Source organism: Primulina huaijiensis, chromosome 4, assembly GCF_012295235.1.
Source record: "Primulina huaijiensis isolate GDHJ02 chromosome 4, ASM1229523v2, whole genome shotgun sequence".
Classification (NCBI taxonomy): Eukaryota; Viridiplantae; Streptophyta; class Magnoliopsida; order Lamiales; family Gesneriaceae; genus Primulina; species Primulina huaijiensis.
In genome coordinates this window covers 4142593-4160069 of record NC_133309.1, presented here as the reverse complement: position 1 = coordinate 4160069, position 17477 = coordinate 4142593, and the positions used below count along the sequence as shown (strand labels likewise).

General features: G+C 38.7%; 1 long non-coding RNA gene across 1 annotated transcript in view; it reads right to left on the bottom strand.

Moving 5' to 3' along the window:
• Nucleotides 1-14935, bottom strand: part of LOC140975929 (uncharacterized) — a 78498-nt gene extending 63563 nt beyond the window's left edge. Inside the window, exon 1 of the long non-coding RNA XR_012175076.1 lies at nt 14871-14935. This is a non-coding gene — a long non-coding RNA (uncharacterized lncRNA). The remainder of the gene's footprint in view (nt 1-14870) is intronic.
• Between the last annotated feature and the right edge of the window lie 2542 nt (nt 14936-17477).

The following is a 17477-nucleotide window of genomic DNA, read 5'->3' as shown; positions in this document are numbered from 1 at the left end:
GAGCTGGTGGAGGGGAAGAAATTTTCATATTATCTTCTTTTTCTGAAGACAATTTAGTGACATATGGGTTGAGTTCCCAGGCAGAGGACCCTATTGACAGGGTGATTGATGATATAGCTGACTCGAGCGCTCAACCGGGTAATTCTCTGCTGCACTTATCTGCTTTCTCTCCTTTGTTTTTATTTATTCCAACGCACCTGTCTTACTATTTATTTCGTTTTCTTGCTTAACAGGTCACTCAGAAATGCAAGAGTCCTTCGCAAAGAGACGAGCTGCTGAGAAGGTAGTGGAAGAAAAGAAAAAGGATGCTCGCAAAGCTGCCCTGGAGAAGAAAACTCCTGCCCAACAGGAAGCTGTTGAGGCCCACACATCCGCAGCGGCCCAAGCTGTCCTTGTGGAAGGCTCTACCCGAGCGGACAACCAAAAAGGAGAGGATGCTCATCCTAATTCCCCGGGTAAGTCTGCGGACCACATCCCTCTTATCCAGGGGAATAGAAAAGCCGTTTCTGCCTGGGAGATGATCCTCCTTAGTGACGCTGAGGAAGGAGCTCAAGGCCTTTCCTGGGTAGCCCAATCCGTCCCTTCTCTTGCTGCTCAGGTTTCTGCTGATCCTCACCATTCCAGTTCTCAAGGAGCTCAGGTAACCTTTTTCTTGAGGGAGCTTCTCCTACTAGGGTTCGGCTTCTCAAGAACATGCTTCTTCCAACCGAGGAGGCTTATCTGAAGGGTTCTCTCCCCACCCCGAAGCTTTTTGAGGGGTCCAACCGAATGCTCTCCGTAAGCTTTCTCTTTCTTTCAACATACTTCTCTCTCTCTTTCTTTTTTAGCTAACTTTTGCTGAACAAGGTGTCCACATGCTGATATCTTCTTTCAAAGAAGTAGCCGTGGTAGCTATGAAGGAAGCTGGTCGAGCCCAGGGGAGCTATCTAGGGCCCGATCAACTCACGAATAATTGGTCACTGGCCTCCACGCCGCTTTGGAGGTGGCCAATCAGCAATTGTCCCAGGCAGATCTTGCAAAGGCCAAGGAGGATGTTTATACAGGCCTTGCTCGGAGGAAACAATACAAGGGCATAACTCTGCTCTGGAGTTAAAGAATCGTTCTTTAGCTGAAGAAATAGAGAACAAACAATCTCGGGCAATTGCTGCTTAAACTACTCTGGCGGCCTCCCTACACTCTCAGGAAGAATGGCAAACTTCCTTCCTTCCTTCAATCTCCTGAATTCCAAGTAGCAGTAGAAGACAAATCCTATGTCTTCTTCAAAATAGGCTTTTATGAACTGTCAGGAGCAATTCTAAGAGGAAGGCCTTCTCCCTGCGGATTAAGAAGGCTTCCTCGATCTTGAAAGGGCCATTGATTTGCTTGCCAAGGGTGACGCGGTGGCCGAGAAGGAAGGTGTCGGGGGAGATGGAGAAAATGCTGAGGGAGCTGGAGGGGAGGAGATCAAGGCTCCAGAATCCGATAGCCCTAAGATAATAGAATATGAACATACCTTTTCCATTTTTCTTCGGATTCTATAATTTCTTTTCGTATCATTTCTTTTTTTAATAAATTCTTGTCTTTGTCTTTTAATAAGTAACCATAAACGGATCACTTTAAAAAGATTCTAAGTAACAAGTAAAGTCCACGCCCATGAAAGTCTGGTCATTATGAGAATTTCCTTTCAAAATTTGGCTAGGTATGAGAAAGTATCCAGGACTTGAATCAGCATAATCAATATTTTAAATTTCGTGCCTCCTGCTTTAATGGATTACCAGGGTCTCATGCCTCCCGGGTTTAGATAAATTACCGAGGCCTCATGCCTCTCGGGTTTAGAAAAATTACCGGTGCCTCATGCTTCCCGGGTTTAGATATAACGTTTTACATACTTTTGAGAAGAAAAGAACTTCGTTAATACTCCAAGTAATAAATACATTTCAAGCATAATATTTTTTCAAATGAAAAGCATTCCAGGGTCTTTTCATAAGTCGACCCTGGCTATCTTCTAAATACAATGCTCATGTACTGAGTCTTTTTATTACTTTAGAAGACCCTTCCCACCGGGCCTCTAGCTTTCTACTTCTCATGTCGGGTCAGCTTTCTTTAGAACCAGATCTCCCACTTGAAATTCCCGGGGCCGGACCTTCTGATAATAAGCTCGCATGACCCATTTTCGATAAGCTTCCATTTGAATGGCTGCTCTTTCTCTCTTTTCCTCTATCAAGTCTAGCTTCTAGGCCCGAGTTTCACCATTTCCTTCTGGGTAGCTCTGAATCCTAGCAGATTTTTGATCAATCTCTACTGGTAGCACTGCTTCCGATCCATAAACTAGGCTATAAGGGGTTTCTCTAGTTGCAGTCTGAGGAGTGGTTCGATATGCCCAGAGAACACTGGGTACCTGTTCCATCCAATTTTTCCCTATGCCTTGTAATATAGCCTTTAAAGCTTTTACAATTGTCCTATTAGTAACCTCTATCTGTCCATTGGCTACCGAGGTGAATGACTGAGTAATCTTCATTTCTTTGCACCAAGCCATAATTCTTCTTCCTTGGAATTGTCAGCCATTGTCTGATATCAGTTCCCTGGGTAGTCCGAACCTGCAAACAATGTTTTTCCATAAAAATTTTAGTACCTCTGCTTTAGTGATTTTGGCCAATGGTTCGACTTCCACCCATTTGGAAAAATAATCTACCGCCACCAGTAAGAACTTCATCTGCGCTCGGGCCATTGGGAAAGGGACCACGATATCCAATCCCCATTGATAAAAAAGACAAGACACTCGAATAGGTTTTATGGGTGAAGCCGGGTTATGGCTGAAATTACCATGTCTCTGTCATCCTTCACAAGTTCAGACAACATCTCGGGAATCAGTGCTCATAGTGGGCCACCAAAATCCAGCCAATAGTGCTTTTCTTCTGAGTGCTATGGAACCGAGATGATCCCCACCAACAGCCCTCATGAATTTCTTTTAGCGCATATTTTGAAACGTCTGCTTATTCGTTTTCTTAAAATGTACTAGAAATTTTTTTTTTCAAACCTCGCTAAGTCAGCTGAGTTGTATAAAAACATGCATAAAATATTTTGGAATCATTTTAAAAATAAAAAAACCAACTATATATTTGAGAAATACAGCCCATACTATAATCTCTCAAAATCCTCTCAAAACATAAATATAAGTCATAAAATATCTTTAACATAATTTAAAATCATAAATCATAAACTAGTGCGGAAAACTAGCGTCGGTCCTCGGGTTATGTGCACATTCAGTCCAGCAATGTCAACCATCAAGACCTCCATAACATTTTTATCATAATCACCTGCATCAATCACATCTAGTGAGTCTAAAGACTCAACACACCATAATCTTGATAACAATTACTACATATACAGATCACATACAACAGTGAAAAATACTTGTACTTAAAATATTGTTTTCATGAAGAAGCAGAAACTTTAAACAAAACCATTTTCGTAAACATTTTCATGATGCATAAACTTTAAATAAAAACATTTCATAATGATGCATCACTTTAAACATAAACATTTTCGTAAACATTTTCATATTAACATAAACGTATTCATAAACATTTTCTTATCATCGTAAACATATTCATATTCATATTAACATATTCATATTCATATTCGTATTCATATTCATATTCATATTCGTGTTTGTTGAATTCAGATCGTGATTGTGACTCGTATTCTTAAACATATTGGGCGATGGATCCATCTACATGTAACCACAGTACTGGGCGACGGGGACACCAACAACACTCTCACCGGTCAACTGGGCCTTGGCCTTACGTATTAACATATTCGTGTCCTTGGAAATACGATCGTCGGGCTCTCTCTGGGGCCTTTTCCCATAAATGGGCTCCCTCTGGGGCCTTATCCCCTCACGACATCTCCAATCATATCATCGTATTCGTATCAACGGAAATACGATCGTCGGGCTCCCACTGGGACCATAACCCTCACGATATTTCCAACATATTTAGTCACAATCCCTACGTCATTCAACATTTCGTATTTCCATCACTTAATAAAAACATGCATATAATATCGTTTTTCTTTTAAACCAAGCATGCAACATGTCTTTTAAATGTCAAAGATTTAACCATAAAAATCCATGAACATTTAAAATAAACGTTTTAACATAAAAAAAACATTAACGTTTTAAAATAAACATTTTAACATCATAAAAATTTAAAATAACATTTAAAATAAATATTTTGACATATTAAATCATAAAAACATCTATAAACATTTATAATAACATTTTAACATATTAAAAATCCATAAACATTAAAAATAAACATAATAACATCTTAAAAATTCATAAACATTTAAAATTGACATATTAAAATATAAAAATTCTTGAACATCCATAATCATTGAAAATAATCATATTAGCATATAAAACAGCATTGAGGACACTGCCATGACGTTTACTAATTTTCTAGGTGTGAAAAGACCGTTTTACCCCTGGACGTCAAATTTCACGTTTTTGACTTTTTCTTAATTCCATTGACTCTAGCATGTCCCAAATAATTATTTAAGCCTACATGAATTTTCTTATATTTTATTTAGCTTAAATCGAGGACTTTGAAATTAATCTTTAAATGTGACGTATTAATGCGTTTTAATCACGATTTAAACCAAAACTTAATATAAAATTCCCAAATTTAAAACTTAAAATTTTAATAATTATTTAATCTTAAATATCATTTTTCATAATTTTATAAATCTTAAAACTAGGCGTTTCAATTAACTCGTTAATTAGTATTTCGTGCGCCGATTAAATCTCGAATAAATCCAAAACTCGTTATTTTGATCCCAAACTTTAGACATAGCATTTTTATCATTTATTCTACCCTTCCAAGTCATGAGCCACACCCGTGGACCCATGGATTCAATTTTTCTCCTTTAATTTTTGAAATTGACACAATATTGAACCCACCGAGCCCGAGCCACCTTGAGCCAAAACCTAGCCAACCCACCTAGGGACCCTAATGACCAAGCCTAGCCCAAATAACCAGCCCTGGCTCGACCAAAAACTTGCTGGAACTCGACCCATGTTTCTGCATGTGTGTGTGAGTGTGCTTCCTTGTATGTCTAGGACTCCTAACCCAACTAGGACTCTCCCAGCTGAGCCACCACCGAGCCCACCTATCCCTAACCTTCCCTGGATCACGCACAAACCAAGCCAAGACCAACCCAGCCCCTATAACCCGCGCGAGAGCCACCTTGTTCAGGAGCCCAGCAGCTACGCGTCTCCATGGCTCCCTCACGTATTCTTGAACCAGCAGCCAACCAAGCCGCCACAGCCCCTGACCACACCCTTGTGCACCCTCCTAGGACCCTAAGGACCTGACCTAGCCCAGCCCAAAGTCCCCAGACCGAGCCATGATCCCTGCACAAGACCCTGAACCCTGCGCATCCTCCCTTGAATTTCTCTCGGGTAGGAGTCCTTGTTGGCAAGGACTCCTCCCAGCCTACTTAACTCGAGTCGTAGCATGGCTAGGACTCTTCCCTTGATCCACTCATGACCCTAGCCCAGCCTGGTCCAGCCCCAGCCAAGCCAAGCCACAAACCCCCATCAACCGAGCGATAGCATGAAGAAGAAGCCAACCCAATCCCATGGTCCTTCTCTAAATTGGTGCCTACGGTTTCCAGCATGTTTCTAATTCTTTTGCAGCCTTTTGGTGTGTTCTTGGACCCCTTAAACTTGGATAAAACATGACCCTACCACCTCCTAATCATGGCAGCCCCTTAGATACATGAAATTCATGGTTTTTGGATCAAAATACATGTTTTAAAAATCATGTTGGATGCAAAAACGAAAATCTTCAAAGGTGTAACTTATTTTCATGCAATTTCAAACATAATTACGTAATATGGTGTGATGATGAGTAAAAGGAGAATATGGCGTACCTTTGCGTATTTAACGCACGATTTTACGTTAACAAATCGAAGAACGGCGGAGAGAAGACGATGGCTTGAAACCCTTTGCAACTTTTGAACTTTTCTTCAAATTATTGTGTGTGTGATGTCGTGTACTTGGGGAACAATGGGGTGGGTATTTGTTGGTGAAGGGGGGCCGAGAGTTTATGGGAGTGGGGAAGAGTTTGATCTTGTTTGAAAGTGTGTGGCCATGAGTTATGTGAGTGGGGGAAGGAGTTTTAACATATTTTATAGTAAATTATTCTACTAATAGGGCTTAGGCCTATTAAGCCTTCAAATTAGGCCCAATAATCTTTAATTAAATAATAAAATTATTTTGTTTAATAAAGTTTGTGAATTTATTAGCCGAGTTGCCAAAACGTTCGTATTTTGTTGAAAATCCAACACCGATAAAAATTACGTTTCAGCGTATAAAATCACCTAAAAACCCCGTATTTCAAAAATAAGAAAAAGCATCACCCTTAATTTAAATAATTAAAAAAAATTATTCAATAAAAACATTTTCTATTTTTCAGCACTCGGTCTCCATTCCTCGATCGCAACTTGAATATCCTTTAAAAATACATTTAATGCAACCATGTAGAAAAATATATTTTACACATGTAAATATGCACAACATAATTAATTTATGCAATTAAAACAAGTAATTAAAATACAAGAGAATTTAATAATTGCATGCATGTGGTTTGCGTAGACCTTTACATTTTCGGGGCGTTACATATTTAGTCTCTTCCTCGGCCAGACACTTCAACAGAGGACCCTGGAAAGATCGTCGATAGAATTCTCCACTGATAATATTGAAGCGGGGTCCTTGTTTCTTAATTCTTTGAGCTTGCTGGGGATCTTCGGGCAATTGTCCCATTAGAAAGTAATTGAGCAGGGGGTCATCCAGGAATCTCCTTTGATAACAGTCAGGCTGGTTTCTATGGATGAAACTAGCCGGGAAATTTGAATAACACCCCCTTCTCCCTCGCCTGTCAAAAAAGAGGGCATTTTGGCCAAGGCATCAACTTCAACATTTTCCTCTCTAGGGATCTGCTCCACACTCCAACCAGTAAAACTTTCTGATAGCCCAACTCGGGTCCTCTCAAAGCATGACTCACACAATAGATCGGCCTTTGTTATTCCTTCTTCTTAAAGAAAGATCGAGTTAACCGCATAATCTATGGCCGATAGATAAATCAAAAATTTTTCTCCCAGTCCGTGCTTCACCAAGATTGGCAGCCTGGCTAAATGTTTCTTTAATCCCTAGAAAGCCTGCTTAGTTTTGTCATCCCACCCGAACTTTTGAGATTTCCTTAAAATTTGGAAAAATGGATAGCTTCGGTATGCTGATCGGGAAATGAAATGAGACAGGGAAACAATTCTCCCGATCAATTTTTGTGCTTCCTTGACTGATCGGGGAGATGCCATCTCAGTAATGGCTCTGACCTTCTCGGGGTTAACTTCGATCCCCCTTTCTGTCACCATAAAACTCAGAAATTTACCACTCTTAACTCCGAAAGTACACTTGGATGGATTCAACTTAACCACATACTTTCTCAAAGTTGAGAAGGTTTCCTCAAGATCAGAAATAAGGAACGGTCTCTTCTTCGATTTAACTAAATATCATCCACATAGACTTCAACATTCCTTCCCGCTTGTTCTTGGAAGATTTTATCCATTAAACGTTGGTATGTAACACATGCATTCTTTAGACCAAATGGCATAACAGTGTAACAAAAAGTACCACAAAAGTTACAAAGATAACCTTTTTCTTGTTCGTCTTTGGCCAGGGGAATTTGATGATACCCCTAATAGGCATCCATAAAGCTCAGAAATTCATAATCAGAAGTAGAATCTACAAGCTGATCAATTCTCGAGAGAGAATAGCAATCTTTGGGGCATGCTTTATTTAGATGTCTCAAGTCAACACACATCCTCCATTTACCCGTATCCTTTTGGACCAACACCACATTAGAGAGTCAGGTAGGGAATTGGACTTCCCAAATTTGGCCAGCTTTCGAAAGCTCATTCACTTGGTTTGCAATCACCTTATCTTTTTCTGGTCCAAAGTGCCGATTCTTCTGTATCACTGGCCAGGCGCTTGGCAGGATATTCAACTTGTGCTCAGCCACATAGGCTGGGATGCCCACAAGTTCCGTTGGAGACCAGGAAAAAACATCCACATTCTTCTGTAAAATCTCCAACAATTGGGCTCGGGTGGAAATATCCAGATCTCGGGCAATTTTGGTGGTCTTCCCGGGTTGTCCGGGAATCAAAGTGATTTTCTCTTTCTCTTCTTCCACGATGGCCTGCACTTCTTCTACCACACTAACCTCCCCTCCTGGCCTTTTTCTTTCACCATCCCCCCGTCCTTCTTCTTTTCAACTCGGACTGTTTCAGCATAACACTTCCGAGAAGAAAGCTGATCACCTTGCACCTCCCCGATCTTTCCTTTCACTGGGAATTTTATCTTCTGATGATAGGTGGAAACCACTGCTTTGAAGGCATTCATAGCTTGCCTCACTAATATAACATTATAAGAGGATGGTGCGTTGACCATAGTGAAAATGGTCATCACTAACTTTCTTAGCTCCCCGGATCCCATTGTTATGGGGAGCATGATGACTCCTCGGGGATGGACAGTGTGATCGGCAAACCCAAAGAGTGCTGTTTCCACAGGCTCCAAACTGTGATTTTTCATATCCATCTGATCCAGAGCCTCGTGAAATAAAACATTGACAGAGCTACCTGAATCGACAAACACCCTCCTGATTTCGTAGTTGGCAATCTTGGCATGGATGACCATAGCATCATTATGAGGTAGACAGATGCCTGCAAATCCTGGGGCCCAAAGCTAATGGTGGGCTCTTCCTCTTTTTTTGAGTTGTCTACTCCCAAAATTTCTTTTTGGCTCTGAGCTTTCCTCGCTCGGTTGTAGTCCCCAAATGTAGATCCTCCTGAAATCATTTTTATCACCCCCAAAGTGGGGGATTTGCTCCGATCTTTATCCTCCCAGGCCCTTCCTGATGTGGGAGGCCTGTCTCTATTATCTAAGGTCGGTTAGGAACTCGAGACCCGAGCTGGAAAGGTAGGCCCCGAGCTCTGGGGCACCCAGGGGATCCTCTAACCTTTTTGGGTGCTGGTTTGGCTTCTTCAGGATTCGTTCGAGGGTACTCCCTCTTCAATTGTCTACACTCACTAGTGTCATGATGACACTCTTTATGGAATGAACAAAATTTCTTAACAGTTCACTGAATAGGGTGAGGCAGATGCGTTGGAATATCGGCCTCCTTCTCATCACAAGGATGAACATCCTGGATTTTTGAATTCTTCGTAGGGAAGTAATCAGAGAAACGCCCCAAAGAACTTACTTTAAAGACCCCGCTCCTCTGGTCTTCCCGGCTTCTCGCCTCTTTCTCTTCTCCAACCTCCCGCTTCTGTTTCGGCACCTCCTCCATGTTAATGTATTTCTCTGCCCGGGACAACAAATCCTCAAAGTCCCGGAGTAATCTCTTCACTAATGACCTGAAAAAATCACCTTCTTGCAACCCCTGTGTGAAGGTAGTAGTTTTTGTCTCGGGGGCACAGAATGGAACTTCGAGCGCCGCTCTGTTAAATTTGCGAATGTACATCCACAATGATTCATCCCTACTCTGCTTGATCTCGAACAAGCCGAAAGCAGTATTCTTGTACCTCTTACTGTTACTGAAATTATGCAAAAAGACCCTCTTGAAATCTTCAAAACTTCGTATACTCTAGGGCTCAAGTCTATCAAACCATCGTTGGGCAGAATCTATCAACATGGTTAAAAAAATTTTACACTTCATCTCATCGCCATAGCAATGCAGCATGGCCATATTCTCGAACCTAATCAGATGTTCTTCTGGATTAGAACTGCCATCATACTCCCTGATGCTCGCAAACTTGAAATGGGCGGGCAAGGGCTCATTGATGATGTGGGCAGAGAAAGCGCATCCTCTCGGCTGGACTTGGGGAACACAGGAGGATCCAGCTTGCCCCTCCAGCTTCTTCACCTTTTTTCTTAAGTCTTCTAGCTCCTCGGCCATAGTGGGGGAACTGGAGCATTCTGGTGAGCTTTCTTCTACTTCGTTTTTCCCTGGTGGGAGAGACTTGTCTCCTGCTCCCTTTTTACGTTATTCCCGGTTCTCACCAGGTGACAATTTTTCCGCTACAACCTTCTGGACAGCTGCTGCTATGATTTCAGTAAGTTGCTCTTGATTAATTACAAAGGTTGGGTGAGGCTAACCTTGCTGAGAGACTTCTGAGTCAGAAGGCTCTCTCCCGACATTATCCATTCGAGTAGATTTTCTTGTAGAAACCATGATCAACGTCTTTGATCGAGATTTCCAACAGACGACGTCAATGATATCGACCAGGTGAATCAGGTGCGAGCTTAGTGGGCAATTGCACCGGATCGATTGATGAGCTGGAAATGGTAGCCCGGGCAGTTGGACCTACACTCTTAAGAAAAAAGAGCGTTAATGGGCGCCAGAATATTATCCGACGTGGTCACTCAGACGCTCAAGTCAGTGAGGTGTTTATGAGAGAATCTTGTGATAAATGTTGTAGGAAATATGTAAGTGAATGAATATTTAAATGCTAAGAAAAATGGTATTTATTGAAAGAAATTCAATGATGACTTTGGTTTTAGTGCCTACTTATTAATCATTGTAATATGGTTGTCCATACCCTGTTTTTTTGACACAAATTGCTCTGACAATCCATACTGTCCCCTTTGCCCTGTCCACTCCAAATGATTTGATAGCGATGATTACCGAGTTATGGTATCCCATACCTGTGCAGTTGAGTGTGTTGCTTTTATTGAGGTAACCCGGACAGGGAGATATCATCCGAATTTTGTTTGAAAGCCCGAGTTATCTTAGCCCGGGAAAATGATGCCTCGGGCATCCCCTTACCCGGTCTCTTATACGATCTTACTTGAAACTTTCCACGACCCAAGCTATTCATCTATAGTTCCGGGTTGCTCATGACGCGGGCTCATCCGAGGGGTATCAGTATGTGATTTACATTTTTTCTAGTTTTATTTTTGTTATGAGACAATTTACGGTCTTAATATATTAATTTGTATTTTTCTCTGACTTCGATCTTCTTTGCCCAAAATTGAAATTGGCCATCGAAAATTATTTAATTGGCGACTAGGTATGCTGAGTAGGAAAATAAATTTGAGATTTTTTTTTTGTTTTTGGTGGTAAAACAGCATATGTGACATTTTTTAAAAAAAAATTCCACCTAAGCAATTTTTTTTAAAAAAATCCAAGTCCATAAGATCTTAACAATAAAATTAACAAAAAAAATAACCACACTCAATAACCAAAGGTGGAAATCAACATCTTCTCCAAGGACTTTGGTTTTTTTTTTTTTTTGAGTAAGTCTCTTGTGAGACGGTCTCACGAATCATTATTTATGAGACGAGTCAATCTTATCGATATTCACACAAGTTTTTGCCTTTTTTTCCTTAGATGAAATTAAAAATATGTTGCTTAGACTTATTTCCCACCAGAAACCAAAATTTTTAATATGTAACTTAATTATTAAAGATCTGTTTAATTAGGTTGATGAGAATAATTGCATAGATAAATAATTATTGCGATTACTAAAATATTCAGTATGTGCTATATTAATGTTGATTAATTTATGTTATATTTGAATTATTAAATTTGGGATAAAACGATAAACTACAATTTTGTAATTTTTTTTAATCATGAATGAATCTAAATAAAAGGAATATATAAATGATAATATTGTTTGATTGATGTGAGAGAAATTATCAATATACAAATTTGCAATAAAACATTCGATCAGATCAGATTAGATACTTAAAACTATCTTTTCAACCAATGATTAAAATTCTTTGAAAAAATTAAACTCAAACTCAACCCAGTGGTGAAAAGATAAACTCATTGGTGAAAAATCAGACTCGGACTCAGACTCAGTAATGAAAATCATAATCAAACTCGACTCAGATGATGAAATACTTGACCCAAACCCGGCCTAATAATTTATATGTGTTATATATATATTTTTTTCCATGGAACATTAAATTTCGATGAACTGCTTGGTGGTAAGATAGTTCTTGGAAAAATTGTTCGTAAGTTTGAGTCTCATCCATCTCCAATTTAATCCTTTTTACCAAAATATCGATTATTTTTTAATTTTTTTTTGAATGTATGATATTTTGAAGAAGAATATTAGTTAATAATTTTGATTTCTAATATAAAAGTTAATAGATAGAATTTTTATATAATATTTTTCTACAAGATTTCATGAATTAAATTTTTTTGCTAATTTTCTCAGTTATTTATTATTATATTTATAAAAAATTCATATTACCCATTTGGTATGAACATTGACTAATTAAAATTTAAAATAATTGTTAATGAGGTTGGGCGTGCTAATTGCTACTAATCGATTTACAGTCAAACGACCAATTTGGAATTAAGAAATTGAAATTGTTTTACCTTTTGACTAAGAGGATTTTAATAATAAAATGGCATTGAACAAACCAAGTAGAATATTATTTTATTGTTATGCAAAAAAAAAAAACAACATATTCTTTTTACCACGAAAAATGTTCCCGAAAATTTTATATTTTCTTTACAAACTTATTCATAATTTTCATAACAAAAAAAACATTTAAAAATTTAGATTTTTGTCTTTCATATTTTTATATCAGGCCATCATATAATTTTTAATAAATAAATTATAACGGCTCAACCAATTGTGATATTGTCTGCTTTGGTGAGTGGTTTCGCGGCTTTAAAACGCGTCACTAGATGTTTGTACATGCATATTTCAATGCTCAATATCTCTCCCGTGGTTTGGCGACGTGAGATTTCGCCTGAAGACCATCACTTCTTTTCGAGACTCAGCATCCTTGATGATGTTTGTTCCACTATCACAAACCCATGCAGAGTCTATCTGATAGTAAATGTAACGGGCCAACGCACTTGTGATATTGTCCTCTTTGGCAAGTGATAACATGGCTTAAATCGCGTCATAAGGGGTTGCACATGCCCATTTTTGTGCTCAACATCTTCCCCGTGGTTTGGCGATGTGAGATTTCTCCTAAGGGCCTTCACCTCCCTTTCGCGACTCAGCGTCTCGCCTATGTTTGCCCCATCATCTAAAGCCCAGTCGGAGTCGCTCCGATACTAAATGTAAAAGCCCAATTTACTTGTGATTTTTACAGCTTTGGTCATTGCCCCACGACTTTAAAACGTGTCACATGGGTGAAGGTCATTAGACGAAATCTCACATCGCCAAACCACAAGAGAGATGTTGGGCATTTAAATACGTGTGGAGCAACTCCTTGTGACTTATTTTAAAGCCGTGAGACCATTGGCTAAAGAAGATAATATCAAAAGTGGAATGAGACGTTACAAAAATTAATAGAATATATGCTTTATTTTATCATAGCATTTTTTGTGTGCTCGTCTGACAATCCCGTGAGACTTATTTTGGGTTTTAGGTATAAAAACTGTTATAATGGTTTTTTAAGGAAATAAAAACTAGAAAGATTCTTTATACAGAAAAATTTTCTAAACTAATTTTTCCGTTATTTTATTTTTAAATCGATAATTTTTAAAGCAAATATATGTAAATAAATGGTAGGCAATATTTAGATATTTTCAGTTGGAAAATTCAACGGAATTCAATGTAAACAAATATTGTGTGTCAAAAAATAGTACGATCTTAAACTTGTAAGTAATCTCTTTTCCTTTTTCCCTAATAAATTATTGAATTATGGATCTTGAGTTTTTTTTTACAAAAGGATAAAAAAATAAAAGGCATGACTCCCAAAAGTCAAAAAGCTTCCTATTCGAAAATCCACTTGAAACAAGGATATGAGCTATTTCATGAGTACATTGCCTTCATTCATATTGGATCGCAGCCTGAAGACCTTCTTTCACAACCATCATTTCTCTCGCTCAAAGCACAACAAAAATTTAAAATTTTTAGCTTAGACATTCCAAACACGACTTGAACGTCGTATGATTTAAATCCATACATAAGATGTTTAGATTTATTTATCATTGTGTTCTAAATGCTGAACACCAAACTATTTCAGATTTTAAGTGGAAATATCTTTTCTATTAAGTCCGTACGAACAATCTACTGGATGTTTTCGCTCCCTTCTGTTGCAATAATTGGTACCTGCAAGTGTACGGTGTCAAATTTTAGAACTCGATTGAGCACATATATCGATCACACATGGAGTGCAATCTAATTTTAAATTAACTACCACAATTAAAATAATTGTACTTTATTTATAAAATTTAATAGAACGTTTGTTGTTGATTATGAACTAAAATTAATGAAACGACGCAAACGATTTTAAATCAGTGAGAATAAGAATCTAAAGGTACGATTTCACTTTATCTTCACTATATTAAATTATCATTTTCAACACGTTTATTACCCAAGAATTTTTAACCATAACCGTCCTAGTTACGGCCCGGGTTATGGACCCGGTGGTTCGATTTTGGGTCCGGGTATGATTCAAACTTTTTGTTTTTTTAAATAAATTATTATTTAAATCGCACTATAAATCTTGACGAAATTTCGCATTGAGACAACTATATAAGTTGCTTACAATTCCTCTTTTGATGTAGATGAATCAAAGCCCAAGTAGTTCGCTTATCTTTACACTTTAGGAGTGACATGCTTAATCACTAACATTTCATCTCGTCGTTGTCCCGAATGTTCAATCAGTTTCGTCTTGGTCTTCTTCATCACCTTTAATATGTTGTGTTTGAAAGGGGATCGGTTACGGTGACCGGAAGCGCAACGGAAGCACAAAAATTTTGATTTTAGCATAAAAATTTCGGCCACCAACATTCTTGTGTAGCAAATACAATAAACATAAAATGACATTCATAGTGTGTTAAGAAATGTACCTATCAATCACAAGGATTGATGTATGGCTCCAACTAAGGTGTAAACACCTTAGCTCTTCAAAGGATGACTAATCTACAAGCTTCCAACCTTCAAAATTAGGCCCACCACTTGCTAGGTAAATCCCTTCTTGTTTTGCACTAGAAAAACAAGAAGATTTTTCAATGAGAAGAATATTTCTTCCTCAACACTTGAAGAAGAAAAATGAGAGAAAAACTTGGAGAGAAAAATTGAAAATTTCGGCCAAGGTGGAGAGTGGGAGGGAAGGAGTGTGTCTTAATTTTCTTGTCTTGGTTGTGAGAAAAGCAAAAACAAAAGTTGCATGCCATGCCTTGAAAACACAAAAAGTAGTCTCCCAACCTTTCACCTCCCATGCATGTATATTATATGGTTTTTAATCAAATTAAAAACCATGGACTAAATTTAATTATCTCAAACATATTTGAGACTAATTAAACATTACTTGAATTTACCCAAGTCCCACTAGTTAAATAATTATTTTAATTGAGCTCTACAAGACTCCATATGATTTAATTAATCCAACACTTGAATTAATTTAATTATTTGGACTCTACTAGGTCCACTAGTGTTTAATTAATTCAACACTTGAATTAATTTAATTTAGTCCATAATAATGTTTATGAAAATCACAATTTTCAAATACATTATTTACTTGGCCAAATTTTAATTTAGGAACACTTCCATAAATTAAAATTTACATTTCTCTCATAGAAGTCATACTTCCATTTTCTTTACGCTTATAAACTCATTTATAAGCCGTTCAACACATTGAACTATTTTACTTCTCATCGGGATCTAGAAAGCTAGTACTTGTGTGGCCCTCAATGGTTCATTGATACAACTAGCCGCGGGTTCACATCTCCATGTGATTCGGACTAAACATGTCCTTATTCGAGCATACCCCAATTGCTCCATTCTTACTTATCAACTCCTTGATAATAAGAACGTCAGAACTCAAGTCTGATAGTACCCAACCAATCATGTTAAACGTCTAGCAGCATCGCTTACATGATTCCCTAGGTATCAAATGATAGTGCCTGCAAGAACCATTCAATTATGGTTAGCGTACAGTACGGTCCCTTCATCTCATATATCCCGACCGATTCGACAACCATTGGTTTATCGAGAGTTGTCAATGAATCGATACTATGTGTCATGTCGTAGTTGCATCGATGGTGTAATCTATGAAACCCCTTTCATAATTACCACCATACTCTGATCAGAGATTTCAAACTACATATACATGAAAAACACATAGGATATCCATACCCGTAGGTAAGCGGTGAATCCCCGACTACAATGCATCGACTCCTATATGTTTCGACAGAACACCCAACCTTGCCACCTGATGACCCCATGAGAGTCGGTAAACAAGTCAAAGTGTAATTCTAGCACATAGAGTCTCAATGTTGTCCCGGGTCATAAGGACTAATGGTGTACAACCATAAACTAGGACTTTTCCACTCGATAAGTGAGAACCACTTGGAAAGTCCTTTAATGGAGGGTTGTTCAGTGCACTCTACCAGGAGCACCTATCTGCATGCTCGGACATCACAATGTCCCCTACCAATGAAACATGGTACTCACATCGCAGATACTAGTCTCAAGCTCGAGCGGCCTATATCCTTCTTAGCGGCGGCTGAATCGACTAGGAACCGTTTAGAATATACAGTATTCCAAATATGAGTTTCATGATACTCATCATATGAGCATCCCATATTCTTTCTACTATTTGTATATTCAAGGGCTTTATCTATGCAACTAGCATGGGTATACAGATAAAGATGTGCCAAAACAATAATTTCAAATATTATTAAAATAAAGACTGTTTATACATAGAGTTTCATTGTGAACACTCGGCCAACACTTGGCTCGACGTGCACCTACTCTAACAATCTCCCACTTGCACTAGAGCCAACTACCCATATACTTCAAACCCATTGATTCGCGATGCTTCTCGAATAATGGTCCCGGTAAAGGCTTAGTTAGTGGATCAGCAACATTATCTGCGGAGCCGACTTTGTCGATCGACACTTCTCCTCTTTCCACAATCTCTCGGAGGATGTGGTACTTTCTCAATACATGTTTGGACTTCTGATGAGACCTTGGCTCCTTCGCCTGAGCTATGGCTCCCGTGTTGTCACACATCACCGGGATAGGAGCAACTCCATTAGGAATGACGCCCAACTCTTGGACGAAATTCCTAATCCAAACAGCCTCCTTTGCTGCAGCTGATGCAGCAATATATTCGGCCTCAGTGGTGGAATCCGCAGTACTGTCTTGCTTGGAACTCTTCCAAGAGACAGCACCACCATTGAGCATGAATATGAATCCAGAGGTTGACTTCGAGTCATCGATATCGCTTTGGAAGCTAGAGTCGGTATAGCCTTCCAATTTCAGTTCTCCACCCCCATAGACCAAGAACAACTTATTGGTCCTTCTCAAATACTTGAGGATGTCTTTCACAGCTTTCCAGTGTGGAAGACCAGGGTTGGATTGATATCTACTCACTACACTTAGTGCAAATGCCACGTCAGGACGTGTAGATATCATCCCATACATGATACTACCAATAGCCGAAGCATACG